The sequence below is a fragment of the Triticum urartu genome, chromosome 7A, assembly GCF_056163025.1.
Source record: "Triticum urartu cultivar PI428250 chromosome 7A, HENAU_Tu73, whole genome shotgun sequence".
In the NCBI taxonomy this organism is placed as follows: Eukaryota; Viridiplantae; Streptophyta; class Magnoliopsida; order Poales; family Poaceae; genus Triticum; species Triticum urartu.
The window spans coordinates 661,541,448-661,556,311 of record NC_141879.1 but is presented as its reverse complement, the minus strand read 5'-3'; positions in this window follow the sequence as shown (position 1 = coordinate 661,556,311).

Genomic DNA, 14,864 nt, shown 5'->3' with positions numbered 1-14,864 from the left:
GCTCAGGTGTCATCCCTGGATCAGTAATGCTGACACCACACAGTACTTGAAGGATTTATAACAGAGTAGCAATCACACACTTATTACATCGAGTGTCTCAAAAGAGAGCTTATTACAATAAATATGGCTTAAGGCCATCTAATAACGATAACAGCGGAAGGCTTGGAAGATAAGTGAGTCCATCAACTCTAATGGCATCACTGAGTATAGAACCACGACCTAAAAGCACCTTAATCGTCGTTTGAAAAGTCTGCAACATTAATGTTGTAGCCCGAAACGGGTCAGCACATGGAATATGCTGGCAATGTAATACATAGAGAGCAATGAAAGATATATGCTATACTACATGCATAGTTGGCTGGTGGAAAGCTCTATGGTTATAGTTTTGCGTAAAGCCAATTTTTCCCTACTGCAAAGGAATAAATTTTATTTAACTATCATGGTAGTTGTTAAACATTGAGAATGGTTGACAGCATTCTCAATCCCAATTAAGCATCATCATTAAACAAAACCCAAGAAAATTAATTTTTGAGTAACATGATGAGATTCACATGATAATCCAGGTACTAGATACTCAAGATGTCCATAACCGGGGACACGGCTAACCATGATTAGTTTATACACTCTGTAGAGGTTTGCGCAATTTTCCCCACAAGACTCGATCTCCTCCGATGGGATTCTAGCACTACAAATTGTTTGAGAAATGAATGACCGAGACATAGTCTTTCAGAAGCGCTAGCACCTTACGATCAGGTAGACCGTTACACCTACTTTCCCCAACATCTGCTTGTCTACCACTGTAAGAGTTTGCACAACATAATCAACTATGCTAGAGCCCATAGTAGCTTGTGGCTGCACACAGAATTTTCTAGCATGAATAATTTCATGATCCCTTTGAGCCTGGGTGGCGGTCCAAAAGAAAACAGGTAATCGCTGGAATACTCAGGTGCCTCAATCCACCCAGATGTGTATTTAAGTTGCCACCTTAGATAAACCATTTAATTTAACAATCTCACATTTGTCATGGATTTCACTCACCCAATCCACGTCTACTAGCATAGCATGGCATAATAAGCAAACGCAGAAGTAACTCCCAAAGGTTTGATAATAACAGGTAATAGGTACTACCTCAACTAGTTCCCAAACCCACAATTTAATTAGATCCTAATCATGCAATGTGTGAGGGTTGATCTAATGCAATAAAACTGGGTAATTGGAAGTATGATCAAAGTGTTACTTGCCTTGCTGATGATCCGCAAAACCTAGCGATTCGAAGTAGCAAGCGGCGCACTCCGGGTACTCTATCGCAAACAAACAAGCATACAATAAGTACTCAACTAATGCACATGCAAAACTCAAATAAGAGATCCAACCAGAAAGTTCAACTTAAGAACTCCGGTTGGCAAAAAGAATCAAATCGAACGAAGCAACGAAAGACAAACGGCAAAAGAAACAAGCTTCATTTACTATTCTGGATCTAGGGCAATTTTTACAGTGGAAAAAACTTGTTTGAGTTGGTTAAACAGAAAGAGGGTTTCGAGACGAAACTCCAGGAACTTGAATCGCCTGATTCTGATAAACGAGCGAAAAGTTATACTAGAACGAAAAATGGATCAGGAATCGCGATCAAAAAAATCGCGGATTTAATCCGAGAAAAAGAAAACGACGAACAGATTAACGAACGGACGTTTGTTAATTGGATCTAAACGAAGAACGCGTTCGTTCTCGCTAAAACTAAACCGAAAAGAAACCGATCTATCTAAAAAACGAATCTAAAAAAACCGAAAAAACCGGTGAAAACCTAACGGTTTTCTAAAAAACCTGTGGCTCGACCTTGTCGGCGGCGAACTCCAGCGGCGGCGGTGGCTACATGTGGCGGCTGCTAGGGTTTGGGCGCGGGGCGCGACGCGGCTGGGCTGGCTGAGGCGGCCCGAGGCGCGGCTATTTAAAGCCCCGGCCAGGCGGAGTCCTGGCCGGTTACGGCCCAAAGTCGGTTCGGATTTTTTTTAAATAGTTACGTTCAGAGAAAAAAAGAGGAATACTAAACAGACTCCAAAAATCCCGAAATAAATTTTCCCCGGATTCTAAAATCAAGCCGCACAGGATGAACATTTATTTGGGGCCTAAATGCAATTTTGAAAAACACGTATTTTTCCTAAATTCAAATAAAACCAAAATAAAATCTTATTTGATTTTTTTAATAAATCCTCAATATTTCTTTATTTTGGGAAAGTCATTTTATTCCCTCTCTCATATTTTTGTAATAGAAATAATTGAAGATAAAATAAATAAAATCAAATGATCCTATTTTAAAAATTTGAGAAAACTCAAATATGAAAATAACGAAATCCCCAACTCTCTTAGAGTGTCCTTGTGTTGTGTAGAATTTCTAGGATCAACCCAAAATGCAATAAAATATGATATGCAAAGATGATCTAGTGTATAACATTCCAAATTGAAAATTTGGGATGTTACAATTCTTCTATGGGACAATCCTTCGAACAGTCCACCGCTCCCTGGCCATGGTTGCACGTTGACTCCGCTAGAGTTGCCGACGTTGAGAGGTAGTCGGATTTTGTTCGATGAGCAGGTCAGTAATGGAGTTTGATCATGTAGTACATAGTTATTCCATTTCCATCCCATAATTTCTCCATTGCCCACCGTCTTATATATAGGTCTGGGTCGGTGCCAACGAAGATTGGCTTGCATACCTCCGGCCGGATACCATCATCATTTTGCACAACATCCACAGCAGTGCGACCGTTCCGGTAGACCCGTTCTCCACCATTGGGATCGGCCTTACGGACTAGCTGGGCAAGAATACGTATGATGATGCCTACATGAGATTGAAGAAGATAGCAATTGCGGACCCGCCGACAAAGCGATGCGGCTATGACGATTACTATCTCATCGCGGTGTTCGACATAAGGATTGCCATCAATGTAGGAGGAAGTAATGGCAGAGGCTGGCGCATGTTGGCGGCGACAGATTTGTACCCCTACACGTTCAAAGACGCCATGCGCCATCTAGGCCGCATCTTCGCGGTGACAAGCCAGGGGACTTGTTTCATCTGGTTGACATCCTACGGTACGGGAGATTACAAACAGAATGCACAAACCATCATTTGCATCCCTAACGGTACTCCATTATTTTGCAGGGACTAGTCATCCCCCGATCAAAATAAGATCGCCAATGCTGGATGTGCATTTGCATCCGTGATTCGGTCTAACCTGGAACCTTGTAGCTGACTTTGGCATTATCTTAGCAGTCGTTACCCATGGTACCACTGATGTGCAACATGGTCACATAATCTACCACGATCGGACCGTCACCATCTACCCAGGTATTCCATTTTTTAACCCTCTCGCCTGCTCTTTCATTGTTGTACTAGTAGTATACTTTGTAGTACTAGTAGGAGTAGGAGGACGCGTATAGCTAGCTAGGCCCTTGAAGACTTGAACCCACTAGCTGCCACCATTTTTGTTTTTCCATGTCTTACTATCTCATCCATGTAGCCAAGAGTGGCTATATATAATAAGCTGGTTATTTTACTTCCTCTATACCAGAGTAGTACTATTTGCTGCACAGTATTACTGACAACCACATTTGAGCACAACATTATTATGCATGGACCTTGACTATGTACGTCACCATGTGTCTAGATCTGGGATGCCGCGTGTACCAGATGAACGCCGCCGAGTTCGACCCCCGTGATGCTACGTGGGTACCGAGGAACACTCTTGGAGAGTACTCGCTTTTCATCGGGGACAGCTACCCCGTTGTGAAGCGGATGCCACCTTCCGTGCACGACACGGAAGGCTTGCCATTCATGAAGCATGGTTGTGTCTTTAGTGCGCACCACCGGATGAACGACATGCTGGGACACGCTATCCCTAATTTATGCCGCTTCAGCTTGGATGAGTCTTCATCGTGTGGAACCGGACTAGAAAGCTGCGACAATGATTCCCGTTGCCCACCGCTATGGATCGTGCCATCCATGAAGAACACCTGGGACTGGAACCTGCAGGAGGACATGTAGCCCATCTATAACGTGTAAGTGGAGTACGGTAATTGTGAACGCTAGCGCTGTGAATATATGTAGACTAGTCGTGCACAAATTTATCACATGAGCTGGAGATGAAGTTGTGTGGCATACTGGCATTTGTCCTTTAGAATTTATAACTAGTAAATGTGTTATGTGTACGTGCAACTTGTGCGGTTGTTGCATGGGCTCCAACACGCTCTTTGAGAAAAAAGGTGGCACAACTTTGCATATACGTGACGTGGCGGCAACATACAGTAGCATCGTTCGCTATAGTTGTACTAGTACACTCCTACTAGGATGACAACTCCTATAAAACCTTGCGCTTGGCTCTTTGCCTCTTCGGGAGGTTCAACAGTTCGTACTCGTGTGAACCTTGCACTTGGCTCTTCGCCTCTTTGGAAGGTCCAACAATGATGATACTACAGTATAATATGCTTCTGGCAATCTGACACCGATTGAACTGCTGCACGTCCACCACGAGGGTGAGGGAGAGGGAGAGGGAGAGGGCACTGTAGTCCAAACCCTCTCCTCGTCCTGCGAACCATCGCGCGCGTGGGCGAGGGAGAGGCGTAGTAAGCAAGCTTCTCCTCGTTCGGCGAGTTGACGGGACACATCAAAGCAGTACTAGTACTAGTAGTAGTAATCCATACTGCGTCCTTTCCGATTAATATGGCTTAATTTGAAACGATAAAAATACACTGGCGGTCAACGTATGTAACAGTACGCTCTTTACGGTCACTATACAGTATATAGTTTTGTGGCGATTATGCGATCACTAGCTCATCGTAGAGCACCGTATTGCACCCTACTGACAGGTCACATAGTCGACATGGCACTTTGTTGACTGGTTAAATTGTCACCTGGTTTCTGGGTCCCACCTGTCAGTTGGCAGAGCAAAGCAATCAGTTAAACAAAACTTTACGCAGGTGCGACACGAGTCCAACCCTTGCACGCGAACCGCCCTTGCTGTGTATGTGAGTGCATGCACGTGTCTTCCCTCGGTCTTCCAACAAAGAGTGTACTACATGATGTACATCTACACTTCCAATGTGTTTAGCCTTTAATCTAAATCGATATTGATTGACTAATGCACCAACTTGTGCTGTAGGTATAGGCTACATGTCTATCCTTAATTACATCATGCAACAGCCTTCATTTAATCTTCTTATCTCAATGGTCGCATGCACACATAAGTCTGCTACTTTTGGGCGTTAATTATGCCCTGGTCAATGTGTAAATCTCTAAATGTACAGTCTTTCACGGACGTAGGAAGTAGGTTGAGCACTTGAGCGTGAGCGTGTGTGTTGCTCGTGTGCTGTGTGCCGCGTGCGTGAGTGTTGCGTGCGTCCATGTGTATGTGTGAGTGTTGCATGTTGCATGCATGCATGCATGGGGCTTACTCCCTCCCATTGACATGTCAATTTGGCTATAGATTTCAACAAGTGACTAGGTACGTAGAAAAATGAGTGAAGTGAGCGTAGAGACATAGGGATGCTGTAGAAAGGAAGTCCTCGCGATCCATTTATTCCCCATCTCGTTCAGAGAGAACTATTCAACTAGTCTTCGCAGTGAAGTGAAAATACACGCTGCAGCTGATGGGACACGTAATTAATAAGCTGAACTAGCGTGTTGGTGTTACTAAATCAGTCGGTTATGTTTGGTAGTCTCAAGTCATTGAAAGCATGCACAGCCCACATATCTTATTGGTTGATATGCCACAAAACAAAAAACGAGAAGGGAGTTAATGTACGGTGCTATGTGTTTTGGGATTATTTCGTTTTCGTAAGGTGACTTACACACCTAGAATGAGGGAGTAGTAGAATTGAGATTGAATGCACTTTCTTCCCCGTCTTCCACTCTTCTTCCTCCTCTCTTCCCCATCGTCGGCCGCACACCATTTACCCCCGCAAACTGCTCGCCCGCCCGCGCCATCTTCCTTGGTAGCTCGCGCGTACCATATCCCCCCGCTAACTGCTCGGCCACACGAGGAGAACCTTCTTCCCTCGCCCGCCTGAATCCACTTCCCCGCTGGCTCGCAGGCACCGAAAACTCCAATGGCAGAACCGACTGACACGCAGAGCCGCGATCGGAATTCCCTCCCCGATGTTCTCTTGGAGCAGATCTGTAGTCGTATGGACCTACTCAGCACCATCCGTCTGGCCGCATGCTCGGTGTCTTTGTACCGTCTACTCGTCTGCGACCGGCCGGCTCTTTTCAAGACACCCTGCTTGCTGATGCCCGATCCTCGCAGGTGGCCCAGACACCGACTTGACGATCCTACGAAGGTTGCCATGGTGCCCCTCGACATGATACCACTACCCGTCCACCTGTCCTTCATGCGCGGCCACTACTGGGCGGGCATGAAGGCCAACTGGATCGTCCTCATCCACCACACCGGTAGTCCGTGGCGTCTCGTGGATATCTACACCCAGCGAGAGATCACCCTTCCATCGTTGGATACCGCCGCCATCGAGCTTCGCGGCCCGCCGGACACTCTTGCCTACTACGCACGAGACGGGTCAAGCTTTTGGCTCGACCTCTGTTTGCAGAAAGTTGTAATCTCCGAAGTGCCCACACCATCAGAAGACTACATGGATTACAAGCTCATTGCCTTGTTCAACAAGGGATTAGTCTATCTGGAATCTGGTCGCCATACATGGTTATGGCTCATCATCAATCCTGTTGAGGAAACATTTCTGTCTGATGCTATAGTGCACGATGGCATCGTTTACGCGGTCGACACATAGATTGGCTACCTATATTGGTGGAATCTATCGTCGTGTAATTGTTCTATCTCATCTCATCTTTACCTTATAAATACGACTGCCTGTTCATTTGTTACAAATTTAGAATGCATAGCATGTCTATAACCACATCATTGCTGTATGTTCCTCTCATTTCCTAGATTTTTATGACCACACATGTTATTGTTAGAGTTGATATGAGAACAATTGGCATCTAATGATTGTTAGAATACATATTATGAGCATAACATCATGATTGCTATATGTTACTCTCGTTAACAAGATTTTTATAACAACGCATGTTATTGCATGGAGTTGATATGAGAGCAGTATTAGTAAGTGCTATGGTAGAATATGAGTAGGCGTTGTCATAGCTATTTTCCTCTCATTGTTACATGATGTTTGAACCATGACATATTGCTAGAATATGAGAGCCATTGGCTTATTTTTTTTAACTTGGGGTATGATTATGACCACGGCATTGCAATTCTCTGTCTATGATATGTGTCACTGTTATAATAATCTTAATTCCACACATACTCTGAACATGATTGTTTATTTTTGTCCTTTTGGTCTCCAATTTGAATTGTTGCAGCAGACGCAAATGCGCTGGCCTTCATGATTCCAGGACCTGGAATCATACCAGCCGATGGGTGGTGGTTTATCGCTCGTTCAGCTGACGACGGTGATTTGATGCTCATTCGCACGTACCAAATGACCAAACAATTACATCAAACCACATGCAGTACAATGCGTGGGGCGTTCATGACATTGATGGCTATGGCTGCTTCGTGTTCGAGAAAGATCCCAGCTCCGTTGGGCCAGGCGTATTCAACTGGAGGCGGGTTTATAGCCTCGGCAACCACTCCTTGTTCCTCGGGCTCAATTATCCGATCATCCAACTAATCATCGATCATATCACCAGCGATGATTACTGTGCTATGCAACTTCCATTCGCGAGGGGGGCTGTGTTTACACATCATACCATGGGTTTCATGAATCACCATAACCAGAGATTCGTCGACACAGCTTGTTGCCAGATAATCGTCAGTGTGTGAAAGGCATCAAGCTTCCATGTGATGGATGGCTTTTGCAAACCTGACATGCGGCGATTTGGTTCATGCCAACAGCAAATATGCACAACTTGATTCGTGCTGATATCTAGACTGAGCCATGTATTCTGCTGGTGTAGCACGACCCTCTTTTGTTGAATATTATGTACTGTTGTTAGTTTGAAGCACTTCTCTGGTTTGAAGGATAGATACCTTCCTGGGATCAAGTGCATCCTAACTCACCTGCATATGATGTACTGATAATGATGATGGAGATGCTGTGCAGAAGCCATATATATCAGTTAGGCTTTAAGTGTGTACTTGTTAGTTAAACCTATGTATAAATCGTGACACTAAATACGACTAGTAAGTAGTACAGTAGCAGTACTAGTATACGTCGGTCAAATTATTCATCATGTCCACACATTGAATTGACGTGACAACACGCTGCGCGTGAGGTGACACAAGAATCCCGGCGGCGTGTTCGGGTATTCTGGACTTCAGATTTGGAGTACCACTTATCTGTTGAAATCTTTCATCATTCACTTAAAACAGTCGATTGATCATACATTGAGTACCATATAACTGGAGTTACCGATGCAAGTCGAAGAAGGATTGGCCCGTGCTACCGGCTGGCGTCAAGTTCGATCCCATGGATCAGGAGCTGATCGAGCACCTTGAGGCCAAAGTGAGTGCTGACAGCGCGAGATTTTAGTCTCTCATCGATTTGTTCAAACCAACCATCGACAGCGAGCACGGCATATGTTACACCCAACCTGAGAAACTTCCAGGTAAGACACCGTTCGGCCGTCTACTTGCACAAACATATTCCTTTGTTTATAACTCTATTTTTCTTTTTAGATGCAGACCTGGTGAAGCAATTACAATTTGACAGTTAATAAAAAGTGAAACAAGTGACTGCAACATGCCAAAGATGTTATGAAAATGCCAACTAGGTACACTACAACCTGTATTCCACAATACTGCAGGTATCACACTGAGTGGCCTAAGGAAGCATTTCTTCCAGCGCAATTCTAGGGCGTTCAAAAGGGGCGCGTGGACGCGTCGCAAGATACAATAGGAGTGCGGCATGCACGCGATGTGGCATAAGACCGGCAATACCTTGCCGGTGATGGTCAACGGCCGGCAGACGGGCAACAAACAAGGTTCTGGTGCTGCACACCAACAAGAACTTCGACCAGCAGAGGACCAACTGGGTGACGCACCATTACCACCTCGGGGACCTGGAGCAAGAGAAGGAGCGGGAGCTGGTCCTCTGCAAGATTTTCTACCAGACAAACACTAGGGCCAGGAGTAAAAAGATTATAAGTTAGTTTGGTATTGGTAGTTGTACTACCTTGTCGTCCGCGAGTTGGTATTGTTGTTAACGATCTTTTGGTATGAACTTGCATTTGCTTCCAACCATCATGCCGAGGGTCGACGTGGATATAAAGCTGAATCATTTGTTTCGAAACGAATTTTCAGGCACCTGATTTTTATTTGATGGGTAGCATAAGCACCCGCCATTCGAATTCCCAGTTCTCCAATTTTTTCGGAACAAGTGCATGCACTTATTATCACGATAAAAAAACAATATCCGTGCTGCATCCCAGTTATCAGTTTGTACTTGCAGAATTCTCTCGTTTATTGAGCACGTATATTGTTTTTTCAGGTCGAGCAAGTTTCAACTGGGCTGTAGATTGCCCAGGGTTGTTTTGTTTTTAACAAGCCCAGCCCATGACGACAACGGGACACAAAGATCCAGCAGGTATCTACTGGCCTCTGGCCCGCCAACGTTAGTTATATTTTGTCTTACAGCATCCGCAGGCAGTTTTTTTTACTAAATCAAACACACAGTCCAGTTCTATTTTCCTCTTGAAACGCATGTCCTACATCCGTTTTCTAATCTCTACCTATAGTTTTACTAGTTCATATACACGTATCATTATATTGAAAACACATAAAATTCCCTTTTCATATTTACATCCTTATTTTTGTTGTTTTTTCCCACGCAGCGCTGATTTTTTTACCACTAGTTTTCCCTTAAACCAACTAAATTGTCCCACGTCTTATTTGCTTACAAAAACAAAATGATTTTTTTGGCAAATCGATAAGTTCTTAAAAAATGTTTACCATTTCGGGATTACAACAGTTCGGACTCCACCGAAATATGCAAAATAAGGTTGGACTTTTTGACCATGGTCCTGGGCAGAAAATGGGCTGTAATAAATTACTTAAGAATTAGCAAATGGGCTGCAAATTATCAAAAATAGCAAATGGGCTTTATGTTGTCTGCCATAGATTTGGAGGCTGACTTGTGGGCCTACTAAGTTCATGCGTACACAAGGTTTCTCAAAAAATAAACTTAGTCAACAATCGACTCTACCAGCGTCAGACCGTTAGATGTCAATCTAACGGCAATCGTGCTTCTTCAGTCTCTGATCTTCCTGCCCCAGCCGCCCAAACCAGCATCGTCGGAACCGCCTGCTCCCTCCTCCCGTGGCCGGTAGTGCTGCCGGGAAGGCCTCAAAGCCCCATCATACTCGCATCCCTGGCCTGTCTATCCCTCTACTCACCCACACCTCCTGTTATTTGTCGGCGACGGCAGCCGAACCAGTCAACCCTCATACTCTCCACCGCGTGGGCAGCCACTGCGGTGTCTTCCCCGGCTCTGTGTCGTTCCCTTCATAGGCCTCGCCGTCATCCACCGCCCTGGTGCTCTCGGCGCGGCGTGGTCAACGATGTCCATCCAACGGCCGTAGTGCTTCTTCAACCTCTGGTCTTCTTGCCCCATCGTGCCACATGCTCCTGACTCCCGTGGCCGGCTGTGCTGCCGCGGAGGCCTCACCGTCCCCATACTACTCCCACCGCTAGCCAGGCCATCCCTCCACTCACCCACTCCCCTTGTTATTCTTCGGCGACTGCAGCCTCACACCGCAACCGAACCAGTGAACCCTCGTACTCCTCTCCGCGTGGGCATCCACTGTCGCGTCTTCCCAGGCTCTGCGTCGTCCCCTTCCTAGACCTCACCGTTGTCCACCGCCATGGTGCTCTCGGCGCGGGGTGGTCAATGTGGTCAATGACCGACTTCCATCGGAAGAGTACTCTATGTGGAGAAGCTGACAGCTGGGTCCATGGCAGCCGCAAGGAAGTGCCTCCTTATTACGCGCAAAATAATTATTCCTCCACCTGACAGCAGGGACCCACCGGACGGGCCACCAGTATTTCGCGAAAAAAATGTTTCCCCCCTGACTGCTGGGACCCATCGGACGGACCAGCGTATTTCGCGAAAAAAACGTCCCCCCCGGCTGTTAGCTCGGACCCACTGGAAGTTCCTCCTTATTACGCACAGAAAAATGAATACTCCCCCTGCTAGCTGGGACCCAACCTGGTGGGAGGCTGACTTGTGAGCCTACTAAGTTGACGAGGATGGAGGGCTTTGTCAACTTAGTCAATATGAACGATTCTAGCTCCAGTGACCGTACGATGTCCATCCAACGGCCGTAGTGCTTCTTCAACCTCTGGTCTTCTTGCTCCAGCCGCCCAAAGCTGCGCCGGTCGTGTCGCGTGCTCCTGCCTCTCGTGGCCGACTGTGATGCCGCGGATGCCTCACCACCGCCTACTACTCCCACCGCTGGCCCATGCTATCCCTCTACTCACCCACACCCCCTGTTATTCTGCGGCGACGGCAGCCTCACGCCGCAGCCGAACTAGTGAACCCTCGTACTCCTCTCCGCATGGGCATCCACTGTCGCGTCTTCCCCGGCTCCGCGTCGTCCCCTTCCTAGGCCTCATCGTCGTCCACCACCTTGGTGCTCTCGGCGCGGCGTGGTCAATGTGGTCAACGACCGACTTCCATCGGAAGAGTACTATACGTGGAGAGGCTGACAGCTGGGTCCACGGCCACAGCCCAGTTTTTTTTGTGATTTGCCAATTAAGTCGCTTTGTCAGGCATGTTGGGCTGCAAATCTTTCAAGACGAGGAGAGCTTCGTTTGACTGGCCGAGAATATGGCCCATCAGTAATGAGAAATGGGTTGTACATTTTTAAAACACATCAACCCGGTAATTAGTTTCAAATATCTTTTTTTCATTTCGATATTTTAAATTACATTAATTTTTATGCGTGGAGAATTTGTTGGATTTTATACTGATACACATTTATTTTTAAAATCAGTTTGAATGTGAGTCGAAATTTCGGGATTAAAACCAGTTCGGACCGCACCGAAATATGCAAAATTTTGTTAATTTTTTAACCGTGGCCACAATATGGGCTATAATGCTAACAAAAAGAATATGGGCTCCAAAAAAACCTTAAGAATTAGCAAATGGGCTGTAAATTATTAGAAATAATGGCAGATGGGCTGTATGCTGTTTTCCACAGATTTGAGGCTTTCCTAAAAAAAGGTTGACGCACAAGCACTGACTGTTGGATGTCCATCCAATGGTCGTCGTGCTTCTTCAATCTCTACTCTTCTTGCTCTAGTCGCTCAAACAAGCGACGGCGGGACTGCCTGCTCCCTCCTCCTCGCGGCCGGCTATGTTGCCGCGCAGGCCTCACCGCCCGACCGTACTCCCATCGCTGGCCTAGCCATCCCTCTACTCACCCACTCCTGCTATTATTCTCCGGCGACGACAGACGAACCAGTAAACCCTCGTACAGTCGTACTCCCCTCCGCGTGGGAAACAACTGCCGAGTCTTCCCTGCCTCCGTGTCGTTCCCATCCTAGGCCTCGCCGTCGTCCACCGCCCTGGTGCTCTCGACGCGGCCTGGTCCACGTGGTCAATGACCGACATGCATCTGAAGTGGACTTTACGTGGAGAGGCCGACAGCTGGGTCCACGGCCGCACGCAAGGAAATGCCTCCTTATTACGCGCAAAATAATGATTCCTCTACCTGACATCAGGGACCCACCGAAAGGGCCTCTGTATTTCGCGAAAAAAACGTTACCGCCGCTGACAGCTCAGACCCACCAGCTATATCTTCGCACACAAGGAAGTGCCTCCTTATTACGCACAAAAAAATGAATACTCCCCCTATTAGCTGGGACCCAGTATAGTGGCAGGCTGACTTGTGGGCCTACTAAGTTGACGGGGACGGAGGGCTTTGTCAACTTAGTCAATATGCACGATTCTAGCTCCAGTGACCGTACGATGTCCATCCAACGGCCGTAGTGCTTCTTCAACCTCTAGTTTTCTTGCTCCAGCTGCCCAAACCAGCGCCGGTCGTGCCTCGTGCTCCTACCTCCCGTGGCCGGCTGCGATGCGGCGGAGGCCTCACCGCCCCCTACTACTCCCACCGCTGGCCAGGCCATCCCTCTACTCACCCACACCCATTGTTATTCTGCAGCGACGGCATCCTCACACCGCAGTGAACCAGTGAACCCTCGTACTCCTCTACGCGTGGGCATCCACTGCCGCATCTTCCCCGGCTCCACGTCGTCCCCTTCCTAGGCCTCGCCATCGTCCACCGCCCTGGTGCTCTCGGCACGGCGTGGTCAACGTGGTCAAGGAACGGCTTCCATCGGACGTGGACTGTACGTGGAGAGGCTGATAGCTGGGTCCACGGCCGCAGCAAGGAAGTGCCTCCTTATTACGTGCAAAATAATTATTCCTCCACCTGACAGCGGGGACCCACCAGACGGGCCACCATATTTCGCCCCCCTGACTGCTGGGACCCACCAGCTACATCTTCGCAGGCAAGGAAGTGCCTGACAGTCGGGACCCACCTGGTCGACGCGTACGTAGCGTTGTCATTCTGGTCGCGAACGTGTACGTACATACTGGTCGATGTAGAGGCGCGCACGTGTTGTAGTAGAGGCGTGCACGTGTCATAGTAGAGGCGCGCACGTAACATGTACATGTACGTACAGCGGCCAGGGTGCAAGAAAGAAAATACGGCCACGTATGTGTACATACGGGCGGGGTCTCGAATGCCTACTCGTGCATACGTACGACCAGGGCTCGTGTACATTGCTGGGTCGGAACGGAGAAACAGCGTCGTTGTCGTGTTCATGGGGAGGCAACGGAATGTGTCATGTTCATGGGGAGGCAATGTAATGCGTCGTGTTCATCGGGAGGGCTTGGACGGAACAGGTGATGGAAACGAGGCCTGGCGTACCGCAGAACGGAGGAAACGGCCTTGTGTTCAACCGGCCACGTTCGAAACGGGATCCTGTTCATCGGGAGGGGTCTGGTGTACTGCAAAACGGAGGAAACGGACCTCCTACGGTCAAAACGGGGGTCCTGTTGATAGGGAGGGGTGTGGCATACCGCAAAACGGAGGAAACGGACTTGTGTTGGAGCGCTATGGTCGAAACGGGGGTCCTGTTCCTCGGGAGGGGTGTGGCGTACCGCAAAACGGGACTCCACGGGATACTGTTCATCTCCACCGTCGACCTCCTCCAGCCTCCACGGGCTCCTGTTCATCCAGCCTCCACCGCGCGCTACTCCACCGGCTACTGTTCAACCACCCCTCCACCGTCTACTGTTCATCCAGCCCTCCACACCACGGGGTCCTGTTCAACCACCTCTCCATGGGCACCCCTCCACCGTCTACTGTTCATCCAGCCCTCCACACCAGGGGTCCTGTTCAACCACCCCTCCACCGTCTACTGTTCATCCAGCCCTCCACACCACGGGGTCCTGTTCATCCACCCCTCCACGGGCACCCCTCCACCGTCTACTGTTCATCTAGCCCTCCACCACACCACGGGGTCATGTTCATCCAGAGGCAACGCCACCGCTCACTGTTCATCCAACCCCCCCCCCCCCCCCCCGCAACGCTCACTGTTCATCCCATCGATTGGCTTCAGTTAGCAGTAGTAGCGAAGGAATCGCTCGATCGGGTTCAGTTAACAGCCATCGATCGATCGCTCGGGTTCAGTAACACGTAGCCTGCAGTGCAATCGCTCGGGTTTAGTTAGAGCCCATCGCCTCGCTCGGGTTCAGTTAGAGCCAACGCCTCGCACACACACGCGTACGTGTACGAGAGAAACACGCATCACTCGGTCCCCGACCTCCCA